This window comes from Musca domestica, unplaced genomic scaffold (assembly GCF_030504385.1).
Source record: "Musca domestica strain aabys unplaced genomic scaffold, Musca_domestica.polishedcontigs.V.1.1 34, whole genome shotgun sequence".
Lineage (NCBI taxonomy): Eukaryota > Metazoa > Arthropoda > Insecta > Diptera > Muscidae > Musca > Musca domestica.
In genome coordinates this window covers 4,363,097-4,378,235 of record NW_026712313.1, presented here as the reverse complement: position 1 = coordinate 4,378,235, position 15,139 = coordinate 4,363,097, and the positions used below count along the sequence as shown (strand labels likewise).

Sequence of the window (15,139 nt, the reverse complement as noted above, 5' to 3'; positions counted from 1 at the left end):
GCTATAAATGTGATTTTTTTTTTTTTTGAGAATAATTCTTCAAAAGGCCATCTTCAAACTTGAACTCCCAACTCTGCTGTTCCACAAACTTTCTGCAAATATTAATGATCTTCTTAAATATTCACAGCACCTTTCGACCTGCTTCAAAACATATGCCTTCCTCCCCATTATCATATTTTCAGTTCAAAAGCTAATGAACTCTCAACTAATAACTATATCCACAAACTAATTTTATTTTCTTTCTGCAAATATTGGAACTTAATATTTTCACATTTCTATTAAACAAAAAAAAACAACACAATCATAGCATGAAATACCAGCATTTCTGTGCGGCATTTTTTGCTTTGTTTGTGCTTTCATATTTCCATTCGACTGCACAAGACATTAACAAATTATGTTATTTTATAATTATCAAAAGTAAATTAATTGCACTGCCATATCGAGAAGAAGGAAGGGGGGTTCGAACTTAAAACCAAATGCCTGAGGCAGCAACATTTTTGCCACATGCCTCGTTTTGAGTGAAATGTAAACGTTGGCTGGTAAACGTCAAATGGCTGAGTGGCTGACTGGCTGGCCATATTTGTAACAAAACAATTATTTTCGCATTAGATGAATATGAGTGAATGTGTGTGTGTATGTGTGTGCAAATATCTATTGGCGCGTGTAAGCTTTACTTTCATTGTTACAAAAAAAAAAAAAGATAGAAGTTGCTGTTAAACAGTGAATAAAGGAACATTAGAAAACGAATGTGACTTGAAACCAGAGATGGGAGTTTGGGATTCTACAAATTTTCTTAGTAAAATTCAAATTGATGGCTTTGATAGTCTCTGATTGTCCTCATAAAAAAATCTTAGAAAAATCCACGTATTTTTAAAAATTCTAGGTTGGAGCACTGGATGTCTTCTTAAGAGTATTTGTTTTAGATACCGTTTGTAGGTTCAAATTTCCCTTTAATTTTTTTGTTAAAAATCTTTTCTTGTCGCAACGAAAATCATATTTTTAAAAATTCCTCCAAAAATAATTTTAAAAATCCAAACTTGCAGCTTTGAAAGTGTCTCTAAAAACATTACAAACAATATTTGAAATCCGCTCTTAAAGTACTTCTTAAAAATACACCTTTGAATCTCTGACGAAAAAATCTTTAAAACTCCAAGGTGAAAGCTTCGCAATTCCCTCTTAATTTATTTTAAAAAAACTAGTTAAATGTATAAATCGGTTTTGCCCTCAAATGTATACCCCCAGACTTGAGTTATGATTATTCTAACTGTTGACCCACTATATTCCGAAACATTTGACCAATATTTTCCAATTCGTATCTGACGTAAGACTGATGATCATATTTGGACTATATCGTCTGATTCCTATACTTTATACGAGATATGTGCAAATATTTGGAAAATGTGGAAATATGTGTGATGTATCAGATATAGCGGATCGAAATACTCCATTTCATCTAATACAGAAAAAAATATTCGTATGTGCAAAATTTGAAGATAATCTAACATTTATTTGCAATTCTATACGAAATCATTAATTCCGATTAATAACATATTCACATCAGATTTCTGGCTAAGGGAAATATTTAGATATAGAATCGCCGGCTTGTTTCGCATGTTATGACAGTTATAATAATTGAAAATTACGACACTTTGTGGGTGAGTTACCAGAATGGTATGACTAATATCCATCATATTCCCAAACAGATCTAATGTTAGCAAAAATGTTCGGATGTGTAAAATTTGAAGACAGTCGGATGCTTATTTGGTATTCTTTGAGCGTATTGCTTTTCAACATTTTTCCCCGTGTGGGGAGGTACCAGAAGGATTGCGTCGATATATGCCATTTCACAGCAGATCTTCTGTTAGCAGAATTTGGGAAATATGAAGAGAACAGGATGCTTATTTCGGATTTAATAATCGTTTCTTTCATTCGAAACCCCCCTTTGTTGGGGAGGTACCAGAAGAAATGTTCCGATCTCTATCATCTTTATAACAGATCTTATGTAGATGGAAATATTGAGATATACCAAGTTTGAATGATTTCGTGTTTTATGAGCTTCATGGGTATTCAAAATTTTGAAACTTTGTGGGGGAGGTACCAGAAGGAGTGAAGCAATATATTCCATCTTCACACCAGACCTTGGGTTAATAAGAAGATTTTTATGTGTATAATATATAGAGAACCAGATGCTTATTTTGGATTTTATGATCGTTTTGGCTATTCAAAACTTTAATCCTATGTGGGGGAGGTACCCATATTCGCAACAGATCGTGTGTTAGTAAAAAGAACGGGATGTGTGAAATATGAAGAGAACCGGATGTTTATTTCGGATTTAATAATCGTTTCGTTTATTCCAAATATTGACCCTTGTGGGGGGATGTACCAGAAGGAATGGTGCCAACTCTACCATATCTATAACAGATCTTGTGTGGATAGAAATATAGAGATTTGCCAAGTCTGAATGGATTCGAATGTTAATTTCGCGTTTTAAGAGCTTCAAAATTTCGAACCTTTTGCGGGGTCGGTACCAGAAGGTGTGGACCGATATTGTCCATTTTCGCACCTGAACTAGCACTGATGCAAATATTGGGATATGCAAACTTGGAGCAAAATCAGATTGTCCTTTCTCTTTCTGTGCAGTAAATTATTTCTTTGAAAATTTTGACCTTTTGTGCGGGAGGTGTCAAAAGAGAGTGAAATGCAATTTTCGTCACAGGCCATTAAGATATTCAATTACGAAACTTGAAACAATTCTGGTAAGTAATATCGCTAATATCATCAAAATACCGGATAAAGGGAGTTAACGTTATTTGGGCGCTATACGAAGACGTGTTTGAAATGAAATTTTGAATTTTTTTTGTCAGAGGCTGTAGTACCCATTACGAACTTAAAATACAAATTTTGGAACAATTCCGATGAATAAAGTCTCTAAATTCATCAAAATACCGAATATAGGTTTATGGGGGCTATACAAATTGCGATGAGCAATTTTCGGTCATAGGGAATCTTTAGGAACTTCAAATTGCAAGTTTGAAACATTTTCGGTGAAAAGTGTGATGCAAATCATTCAAATACCGAATATTTGTGCGTTCCGTTATATGGGGACTATATGTTAACTTGGTCCTAAATTGACAGTTCTATGCAAGGATGTTTTCTTGCATAATGGAAACATATGCCCACAACTCACAGCAAATTGTGACTAAAACAGCCAAAGACCTTAGATCTGTCGGTACAGTTATATGGGGGGCTATACCAAAACGTGGGCCCATTTTCAATACCAAAAGTCCTACAGAACAAACACACATCTGAGTAAAATTTTATCAACCTACTTCATTTCGTTCGGAAGCGAGACTGATTTCCACAGACGGGCAGGCAGATGGACGAACAACGCTAAATAGAAATAGTAAACGCTAAATCGAAATAATAAAATAATATGTATTCTGATCAAGAATATATATACATTGTGGGGTCTAAAATGTATATTTCGAGGTGTTACTAACTAAATGACAAACTTCCCTTCATACATATAAAAAGAGGAAGTGGGGGGGGGGAACGTTTCCCTCTATTTAGTTTACTTTGCAATGTAAGCTTTCAAAACGCTGATATGTGTGTCTTTTTAGATCTGTTTTCATAATCTTCCAGATTTTCCCTGTAATTATTTAAAACTTTAAATTTAAAATTTTGTCGCACAGTGTAATCCAGGTTTATACCTCTGATAGTCCCTCTAAAAATAGTTTTCTTAAAACCAGGATTATGGCTCCTAATGTTCTTCTATTAATATTTTTATGTTATATTTCTGAAACTCCCATCCCTGATCTGAGTTAAATTACAAGACAAGAAAACAAAGAGAGATAGAGAGAGAGAGAATTGAAAAAAAGACCACCGGAAAGATGTCAGTGAAACAGAAAACAAACATTTACTTTTAAAAGTGAAATTGTGCTTAAATTGAGCGTTTATAGACAATTAAAACATTTACTTTGTGTTTTTATCTTTGTTTTGTTTTTTTCTTTATTTTGCCCAAAAAAAACAGAGAACCTGAGATGTGATGGTCTCGAATACAGAAACCTTGAAAACAAAAAACTCGAAAGTAAACCAAGGTTTGAAATATTAACTCAACTGTTAAATTTCGCTGACTCTCAAAAAAAAAAAAAAAGATTCGGCTATGGAAACGCATACATGGCTAATGGTACAACAAATCCAACAAATTTGGCAAAAGAATTGTGGCTATGGTCGAGGATGACCCCCATTACGGTTGGAAGAGAACGGTAGCAGTTCATATTCGAAATTTGAAATCAACAACAAGTTCTTTTTCTGGTCCAAGGGGAATTGATTTTTGCTATTTCCATGTCTTAATTTCCGACCAATTTGTCCTCCATTTATATGTCAAGTCAATTCCGATTAATTGAAAATACCTCTTGTGTATAATTAAAATTAACACCTCCTAGAATCGTCTTAGCTTGTCGTATTACGAGTATATGCTACTGTCAATTACACGCTCGAATAACTTAATTCAGACACATCGGTAACAGTCACCATCAAATAAATGGCCTTAACTAAACCAGTTGGCTTGATACACATATGTGTGTGTGAGTACGTATGTATGCATGTACATAGTTATGAGTGAATGAATGATAAACGATAGCCAGCCGCACCAGTCATTCAACTCCCCGTTGGAAGTGTTAAATATGTAACGCCATGTTACAACAAGTCAAGAAGCGGCCGGTTAACCGGCTTAAATGTCTTCGAAGACATGTTGGCGTTGTGTTTGTTGTTGTTGTTAAGTTGCACTATTACTGCTAAGTGGCGGTTACATGATACTGTTGGACGCTGGGGCTTTTATGTCATGTGCCCACATAGCTACGCATATAATATGATAGAGATTAAAGGTGGATTGTATTTTGCAATGTTCAAAAGTAAAAAAGCTGTAAGTTCGGCCGGGCCGAACTTTTAATACGCTCCACCATTTGGTACAAATTTGGCAATTCCCAAAAAAATAAAATCCGTTAAAAATTCTGTTAAAATCTTAAAAATACCGAATGCCTTTACGACGACGTGGAAATGCATAGGCAACTTTTGTCATAAGTGATTACAATATTTAAATGCGAAACTTGAAGAAAAATCTGTTTATAATGTAGCTAAAATCATCAAAATTCCGAATATGGGGGGTACCGTTATATGGGGGCTATACGTAGACGTGGACCTGCACAGACAATTTTCTGGCATGGGCTGAAGTATCCATTATGAACTTCACATGCGAAATTTGAAACAATCCCGGTAAATAGTGTCACTAAAATCATCAAAATACCGAATATCGGGGAGTACAGTATATGGGGGCTATATGAAGACGTGGACCTACATGACCCATTTTCTGTTTTATGCTGCAGTATCTATTACGAACTTCAAATACCAAATTTGGAACAATTCCGCTAAATAATGTCGCTAAAATCATCAAAATACCGAATATCGGGGGTACCGTTATATGGGGGCTATATGAAGACGTAGACCTATATGGCTCATTTTTTGATTTAGGATGTAGTATCCATTACGAACTTCAAATACCATATTTAAAACGATTCCGGTAAACAATGTCGCTAAAATCATCAAAATACCGAATATCGAGGGGTACCGTTATATGGGGGCTACACGAAGACGTGGACCTGCACAGATAATTTTCTGTCTTAGGCTGTAGTATCCGTTACGAACTTCAAATGGCAAATTTGAAATAATTCCGGTGAATAATGTCGCTAAAATCATCAAAATACCGAATATCGGGAGGTACCGTTATATGGGGGCTATATGATAACTTGGACCTACATGGCCCATTTACGAACTTAACCTGCCTACTGGGAAAATTTACATGTGTGCAAAATTTTAGCCTTCTATCTCAATATGTTCGAAAGATAGCGTGATTACAACAGACAGACGGACAGACAGACACACAGACAGACAGACGGACATGGCTAAATCGTCTTAGAATTTTACGCTGATCAAGAATATATATACTTTGTTGGGTCTGACATGAGTATTTCGAGGAGTTACAAACGGAATGACAAAATTAATATACCTAGTATGGTGGAGGGTATAAAAAAATATATCTGAAAAAATACTTTTTTTAAGGAATAATCAGGGGGTTTAAACCTTTGTTTATTAATATTTCTTAACGGATCACTCAAGGTTCAAATATGGATTTTATAGAAATAATTTTTGTAGAATATTTTTTTTTTCAAAAAATTTTTGGATTTTTTTTTATTTTTAAAGAGTATTTTTCAACGACCCTCCCGGCGATAAACGTGGATTTAAAGAAACATTTTTCAAGGATTATACGAGTTTTAAATGGAAATTCTTAAAAAATTATTTTTCAAGAATCATCCAGAAACGCGGAAAATATCTTTTCAAGGCTACAAACGTCGATTTTTAAGGGATATTTTTTCATGGACTATCCGAGCTTTAAATTGGCATTTTTAAGTGCGGATTTTAAGAACATTTTTTAAGGACCATTTTGGATTTTTTTTATTTTATTCTTATTTTCAAAGAGACCCTCCCGGCTATATACGTGTATTTTTAAAAAACCCTTTTTCAAGGACTATACGAGTTTTAAATGGGCATTTTTAAAAAAATATTTTTTTAAGGATCATCCAAAAATGCGAATGTTTAATGAATATTTTTTAAGGGATATTTGAGCTTTAAATTGGGATTTTTCAAGAATACTTGTTTCAAGGACCATCCAGGTATTAAACGATGATTTTTAATAATTTTGTTCCGAGTACCATCCAAGCAGTAAGCTTGGATTTATAAATCGAGAATTTTTAATGAATATTTTTTCAAGGAACCTCCCGGCTATAAACGTGGATTTTAAGAATAATTTTTAATTTTTTTTGTTAATTCAAACCAAACTCAAAATCGTCGATTCTTAAGAATATTTCAGGCTATAAACGCGGATTTTTACTGAATATTTTTTTCAAGGACTAGCCGAGCTTTAAATGGGGATTTTTAAAGTTTTTGAAGGACCCTCCCAGCTATAAACGTGGATTTTAAGAATATTTTTTCATGGGATTATTTCGGGAGTTTTTAAGAATATTTTTAATTCAGGCTATAAACGCGGATTTTTAATAAATATTTTTCCAATGACTAGCCGAATTTTAAATGGACGTTTCTAGAAAAATATCTTTTCAAGGACCATCTATGCTACAAACACCGATTTTTAAGGGATATTTTTTCATGGGCTATCTGAGCTTTAAATGGGTATTTTTAAGTGCGGATTTTAAGAAAAAATTTTAAGGACCATCCAGGCTACGTGGATTTTTAAAGAATATTTTTCAAAGGATCTCCAAGCTATTAACATCGATCAAGGTTAAAATGTGGATTTTATAAAAATAATTTTCCAGGACCTTCCAGGGTATAAACGTGGTTTTTTAGAATATTTTTTTTTTTTCAAAAAACTTTGAAATTTGAATTTTTGGATTTTTTTATTTATTTTATTTTTTTTTCAAAGAGACCCTCCCGGCTATAAACGTGGATTTTAAAAAATATTTTTTCAAGGACAATACTAGTTTTAAATGGGCATTTTTAAAAAATATTTTTGCTAGGATCGTCCAGAAACGCGGATGTTTAAATGAATATTTTTTTAAGGACTATTCGAGCTTTAAATTGGGATTTTTAAAGAATACTTGTTTCAAGGACCATCCAGGTAATAAATGAGAATTTTTAATAATTTTTTTTTTCGATGACCATCCAAGCCGTAAACATGAATTAGTAAAGAATATAAACATGGATTTATAAATCGAGAATTTATAATGAATCTTTTTTCAAGGACCCTCCCTGCTATAAATTTGGATTTTAAGAATATTTTTTCATGGGATTATCACTGGAATTTTTATTTAGGCCACAAACGCGGATTTTTAATAAATAAATACTAGCCGAGATTATCCAGACTATAAACGCCGCTTTTTAAGGGATATTTTTTTCGTGGACTATCCTAGCTTTAAATGGGTATTTTTAAGTGCGGATTTAAAGAAATTTTTTTAAGCACCATCCAGGCTACGTGGATTTTTAAAGAATATTTTTTCAAAGGATCTCCAAGCTATTAACATCGATCAAGGTTCAAATGTGGATTTTATAAAAATAATTTTCCAGGACCTTCCAGGGTATAAACGTGGTTTCTTAGAATATTTTTTTTTCAAAAAACTTTGAAATTTGAATTTTTGGATTTTTTTATTTATTTTGTTTTTTTTTTTTTTTTGCAAAGACACCCTCCCGGCTATAAGTGTGGATTTTAAAAAATATTTTTTCAAGGACAATGCTAGTTTTAAATGGGCATTTTCAAAAAATATTTTTTCAAGGATCATCCAGAAACGCGAATGTTTAAGGATTTTTATTTTAAGGACTATTCGAGCTTTAAATTGGGATTTTTAAAGAATACTTGTTTCAAGGACCATCGAGGCAACAAACTATGATTTTTAATAATTTTTTTTTTCAAATATCATCCAAGCTGTAAACATGGATTACAAATAGATGATATCCAGAATATAAACATGGATTTATAAATCGAGAATTTTTAATGAATTTTTTTTTCAAGGACCTCCATGCTATAAACTTGGGTTTAAAGAATATTTTTTCATGGACCATCTAAACTAAAAATCGGGTATTTTTAAAAACATTTTTTTATCCAGGCTATAAACGCGTATTTTTACTGAATTTTTTTTCAAGGACTAGCCGAGCTTTAAATGGGATTTTTTAAGAATATTTTTCAAGGGCCATCCAGGCTATAGACTCGGATTTTTAATGAATATTTTTTCAAGGACTATAGGAGTTTCAAATAGGGATTTTTAAAAAAATATTTTTTCAAGGACCACTCAGGCTACAAACTTGGGGACTATCCGGGTTTTAAATGGGCGCTTTTAAAAAAAAATATTTTTACAAGGACCATTCAGGCTATAAACGCGGATTTTGAGAATATTTTTTTCAATGACCATCCAAAATCTAAATTTGGTATTTTTTAAGAATATTTTTCAAGGGGCATCCAAGCTACTCGGATTTTTAATGAATATTTTTTCAAGGACTATCCGAGTTTCAAATGGGGATTTTAAAAGATTTTTTTTCAAGGGCCATCCAAACTCTTAATCGGGGATTTTTGAAGAATATTTTTTCAAGGACCATCCAGGCTACAAACGTTGGTTTTTAAAGATTATCTTTCAAGGACTCTCTAAAAGGCTGAAACCTTGGGTTTTTAAAGAAATTTTTTTCAAAGGACCATACAGACTATAAATGCGGTTTTTAAAATGAATATTTTTTCAAGGACTATCCATGTTATAAATGGGCATTTTTAAAGAATATTTTGTCAAGGATCATCCAGGCTACAAACGTTGCTTTTTAAAGAATATTTTTTTTGAAGGGACCACCAAGCTATAAGCGTGAGTTTTAGAAATATTTTTTCAAGAACTATCCAGGCTACAAACGTGGGGTTTTAAAGAATATTTTTCAAGGGATATGAATTTTAAAAGTTTATTTTTCCAGGGACCATCCAGGCTAGAAATGCTGATTTTTAATGAATATTTTTTCAAGGACAATCCTAACTCTAAATCGAAGATTCTTTAAAAAAAATCAAGGAGCTTTCTGGCTATAGACGCGGATTTTTTATGAATATTTTTTCAAGAACTATCCAAAAGTTTTAAATGTGCATTTTTGAAAAATATTTTTTCAGGGACCATCCAGAAAAAAAACTCTTAATCGGAAATATAATATTTTTCAAGGACCCTCCAGGTTACAAACGCGGATTTTTTATGAATACTTTTTCAAAGACTATCCGAGCTTTGAATGTGCATTTTTAAAGAATATTTTTTTCAAGGACCATACAGGATATAGACGCGTATTTTTTATGATTATATTTTCAAGGACTATCCAGTGTCATACGTGGGTTTAAAAAGAATATTTTTTCAAAGGACCACCGAGCTATAAACATGGATTTTAAAAGAATATTTTTACGGCTACAAACTTGAATTTTTAAAGACTTTTGAAAAGTGTATATACATAAAAGATTAGTAAAATAACTGATGAATGGACTGACCAAGAATCAACCGCCAAATGGAATCTAAAAGCTAGATATTTTGCACGAGGGCCAGGTTTGGAAATTCCTACTACAAGGGTAAGAAAATTTCTTGAAGGTTCTAAAAATGTAATACTTTGTATTGCAGAAACAGCGGGCACAAGAGTTAGGTTTGGAAATTCGTACTAAAAAGGTACGAAAAATGCTAAAATGTACTAAAAATTTAATACTTCGTATTGGAGAAATGGAATGAACCAGAATTCTAAAATTTGACAAGAGAGTCACTTTTGGAATACATTAGAGATGTACCAAAAGGTTTTTGGAAATACGAACTTAAAAGTTACGAAAACTTCTATTATGGTACTATTTGGTATTATAAGAACGAAAGGTAGCGTAGGCCGTCGTCAAGGAAATGGACGAAAGAAAGCAGCAACATGAGCGGAAATGGTTCGAAAAGTAAAGAAGATATTTTATCGAAAGTGATCGTGGATCGTGAGCTGAACGTATCGCAATATTCCATTTAGCAAATATTTAAATCGACCGTGGTATTAGCATAAATGCCGAATAATATCGCGAAAATACTCTAGAGGTGTATTAAAGCCTTGGGCACGCAAACATTTTGGCCGCAGACCTTGAACATTCCAAAAGGACTTAGCACCATCGCACTCAGCACGCGTTACCCAAGAATGGTTACAAAATGAGGTTCCTCGCTTCATTTCCAGCGCACAATGGCCACCAAAATTACTGGATATCAATTCGTTGGACTATTGTGTCTGGAGTATTTTGGAACGCAAGATTGACATTAGAAAATATCAATGTGTCGATCACCTCTAGCAAGCGCTTCGCTAAGAATGGGCCAAAATACTGCAGAGCTACATTTGGGCAGCGTGTCACGGTTCCATTGGCCGTTTGAAGGTCATAAATCGTGCCAAAGGTGACCAATTCGTACAAATCTAAACTTATTCTAAAATTTGATGCTATTTCCGACATTTTTTGCTTTCATTCAAAAAAATTTAAAAAAATGTAACAATAATGGCGTTTGTCTTTGTTGCAGTTTTTTTATCTCACCCTGTATATCAATTGATTCGGCCAAATCGTGCCTCTTTGAAAAACGGTTTTGGGCCCACGGTCTCTTTGGACGAAACCCCCTTCAGGATATTTGGAGTCGATCTAGCGTCCGTCTGTCTGTCTGGCTGGTGCGCTCGATAACTCCCGAAGGGAGTATCCGATTTGGTCCAAACTTGGTAAATCGTAATATTGTTATCAAACTTAGATTGAGTTCGGAGATGGGCAATAAAAGGTCAAAATTTTCAAAAAAAAAAGTATTTTACTGCACAGAAAGAGAAAGGATAATCTGGACTTTTCCCTGATGAAGCAGCTAGCACTTGCTCTCTAAAAATCCTCTTCCATTTTGTTTTTTAAATCGACGTTAAATATTTGTAAAAATATTTTTTTTTTATAAATTTCCAATTCCAAATAGGTTGGTAGATAGTATAAATAATTCTTAAAAAATAATTCTTCGATGTTCACATTCTTAGCCTGGAGTAACCTTGAAAGGACGTCCTTCATAAATCCACATTTAATCCTCGTATGTTTCTTCAACAAATATTTTTAAAAATCCACGTTTTTAGCTTAGATGTTCCTTGCAAAAATATTCTTTTAAAAATTTTAGTTTTATAATTTTGATGGTCCTTAAAATTCCACATTTATACCCTTTTCTTTAAAACAAAAAAAATTAAAAAAATATTGTTTAAAACTCAACATTAATATCCTATATGGTCCTTGGAAAAAAAATATCTTTAAATGCCTATCCTTTTAATTCCATATTCTTTCACTTTTCAGATACATACGTACAAAGCTATCCATGAATAAAAATTGATTGCTTTTTTAACACTTTAATTTTCGCCATTTTTTTAGATCACTTCGGTATTATTTTTATTTACCAAAATTGAAACAAACAATGACAGCTATTTGCACCAACTAATATATTTAGCAATCTATATAATATTTAAATAATTTGCCTCATTTGTTGGTTATTTGTATTAATTTTAAATAATCATATCATTTTGTTGTCAATTGATTAAATCTTATCACATTTCAAATGAGTGATAAATGTTTGTGAAATTAACTTGATTTCAAAATATTTATGCGAGTTTCTCATTGCATTTTTTGCACTTTTTTCAATATGTTTTTTTTTTCTTTTTTAATTTTATATATTAGCAAAAAAATCATTAATAAAAAATATATATCACCTCACTTTGGCCATTTTGTTGCGGTAATTGATATTAAATATCATTGTAACCGAAACGCAACAAAATACTGTGGTATGTGGAAAAAATAGACGTATTGACAAATTTTCAAATTGATTCATTCAATATTATCGGCTTGGGAAAACTTTTGCACCACACGTTTTTTAAGGTTTTGTTTTTTTTTTCTTCTCCTCCTCAACGACGACACCGAAAAAATGCGACACGTTACACTTAAACCGAAACTATTAACTGGCAGTTTGCCTCTTCGATCGTATTCAATTTCATGTGGAAAGTCACAATAAATGAGAATGAAAAAAAAAAATATTGAAAAAAAAAAATAAAAAAACAAGTAAATAAGCTGTAAGTTCGGCCAGGCCGAACCTTGAATACCCTCCATCATTTGGAACGAATTTTGCAATTTTCAAAAAATAAAAGCCATTAAAAATACGGCGACGTGGACCTGCATAGTCAACTTTTATCATAATATTCAAATGCGAGACTTGAAAAAAATCGCTAAAATCATAAAAATACCGGATATAGGGAGGTACCATTATATGGGGCCATACCAAAACGTGGACCTGCACATACAATTTACTGTCACAGGCTGTAGTATCCATGATGAACTTCAAATACCAAATTTGAAACAATTCCGGTGAATAATGTCGCTAAAATGATCAAAATACCGGATATAGGGATGTACCATTATATGGGGGCTATACGAAGACGTGGACCTGCTCAGACAATTTTCTGTCATAGGCTGTAGTATCCATGACAAACCTCAAATACCAAATTCGAAACAATTCCGCTGAATAATGTCGCTGAAATCATCGAAATACCGAATGTCGGGAGGTATCGTTATATGGCGGATATACGAAAACATGAACCGATATATTTCATTTTCAATACCAACCAAACTAGACATAATACAAATTGTTCTGGGAAATTTTGAAGCTCTACGTCAAATAATGTGGGCTGTATCGAGATTTCAACGGACAGACTGACTGACGGACATCGTTAAATCCACTTAGAATTTTATACTGATCATGAATATATATACTTTAAGGGGTCTACGACGAATATTTATGGGTGTTACAAACGGAATGACAATGTTAATATACCCTCCTTTTTAAGGTGGAGATTATAAAAAACAACAAAACTTGTACTCCTCTGCACGAGGCCTAACTTTAATTTCTCACTTCGTGACTTTCTGGTGAGCAAAACCAGAAAGGTGGTGTTGCAATATTATTATTGTTATTATTTTTGTTTTTTAATAATAATGACAAAAACCAACAACAACAAGAACGTCAAAACAACAGCAAATGTAGAACATATTTGCTTTATCAGCAAGACACAAAAAAAACCTAGAACAGAAAGCTATAACTTTTTTTGTTTGACTTTAGTATTTTTGTTGCTGCTGTTGTCACAGCTGATAAGAGCCAGAGAGAGATATAACAAATGGTAGTCTTCTCTTGACTCAAACACATTTTGCCTCAAATATTTGTCTACCTTGAAATCAATTCATGGTTAAATGATTAATTTTGATTGGTAAACCAGAAATGCGTTTTTTCGGGACACCCTAATACACACAGGCCGGTACTAATGAATTGGGTGTAAGATTAACCCATTTAGATGATTAAGCCATTTAGTTCCGAGATTTAATTTTCGTTTTAGAAAAAATTTACTTTTTAGAGTAATTTGGATGTCTAAAATTAATTAAAAAAATTTCTACGTTTTTCCAGATACCAGAGTTCGAAATTTTGAACAGTCGAGTTTACACAGTTACGCTTGTGCATTCCAACCATGCTTTTTATACCCTCCACCATACAGAGTATGGAGGGTATATTAAGTTCGTCATTTCGTTTGTAACTCATCGAACGATATCGTATAGATATTCGGGTTTTCGATAATTTTAGCCACATTTTTCAATGGAATTGTTTCAAATTCTACACAACAAGATCGTTTTGATTACTTTATCCCTTTATCCCCTAGAAGGTCCACATTATCGTACAGCCCCCATACAACGGTACCCCACATTTTCCAATGGAATTGTCTGAAATTCTTCACATGGAGTCTTTTGTGGGTACTTTACTCTCTGCAAGAAAATTGTCTATATAGGTCCACGATCGTATATCGTATATTCACCATATAACGGTACCTCCCTATATTCGGTATTTTAATGATATTACCCATATTTTTCAATGGAATTGCCTAAAAATCCATACAAGAAGTTCTTTCCAGGCACTTTACTCCCTGGAAGGGAAATGTCAATGTAGGTCCACGATATCGTATAGCCCACATACAACGGTACCTTCCGAAATTCGGTATTTTGACGATTTTAGGAAGATTATTCACCGGAGTTGTTTCAAATTTCCTATTTAAAGTTCGTAATGGGTACTACAACCTATGACAAAAAAATTGCACATGCAGACCATCATCTTCGTATAGTTTCCATATAACGGTATCTTCCGATACTCGGCATTTTAATGATTTTAGGGACACTTTTCACTGGAGTTTTTTCAAAATTCGTATTTAGAATTCGTAATGGGTACTACAGCCTAAAGGAAAATATTGTGTATGCAGGTCCACGTCTTCGTATAGCCTCCATATAACAGTACACCCCGATATTCGATATGTTGACGATTTTAGGAAGATTATTCACCAGAGTTGTTTCAAAATTCGTATTTAGAATTCGTAATATGTACTACAGCCTATGATAAAAAATTGCACATGCGGGCCAACGTCTTCGTATAGCCTCCATATAACGGTATCTCCCGATATTCGGTATTTTGATGATTTTAGGAAGATTATTCACCGGAGTTGTTTCAAATTTTCTATTTAGAAATCGTAA

The 15,139-nt window shown here is 33.1% G+C and overlaps 1 protein-coding gene across 4 annotated transcripts in view; it reads right to left on the bottom strand.

Annotated features, from left to right (window-relative positions):
- LOC101895780 (protein quick-to-court) overlaps positions 1–15,139 on the bottom strand; it is a 95,181-nt gene that overhangs the window by 59,644 nt on the left and 20,398 nt on the right. Inside the window, exon 1 of one of the 4 annotated variants that reach the window (XM_005183677.4) lies at positions 12,295–12,555. The exons of 1 other annotated variant lie outside the window; for it this stretch is intronic. The gene's annotated coding sequence lies outside the window, so the exon portion shown is untranslated. Of the gene's footprint in view, positions 1–12,294; positions 12,556–15,139 lie in introns of those variants that run through there. 2 more of the 4 variants (XM_011294292.3, XM_005183676.4) reach the window with 2 other exon arrangements.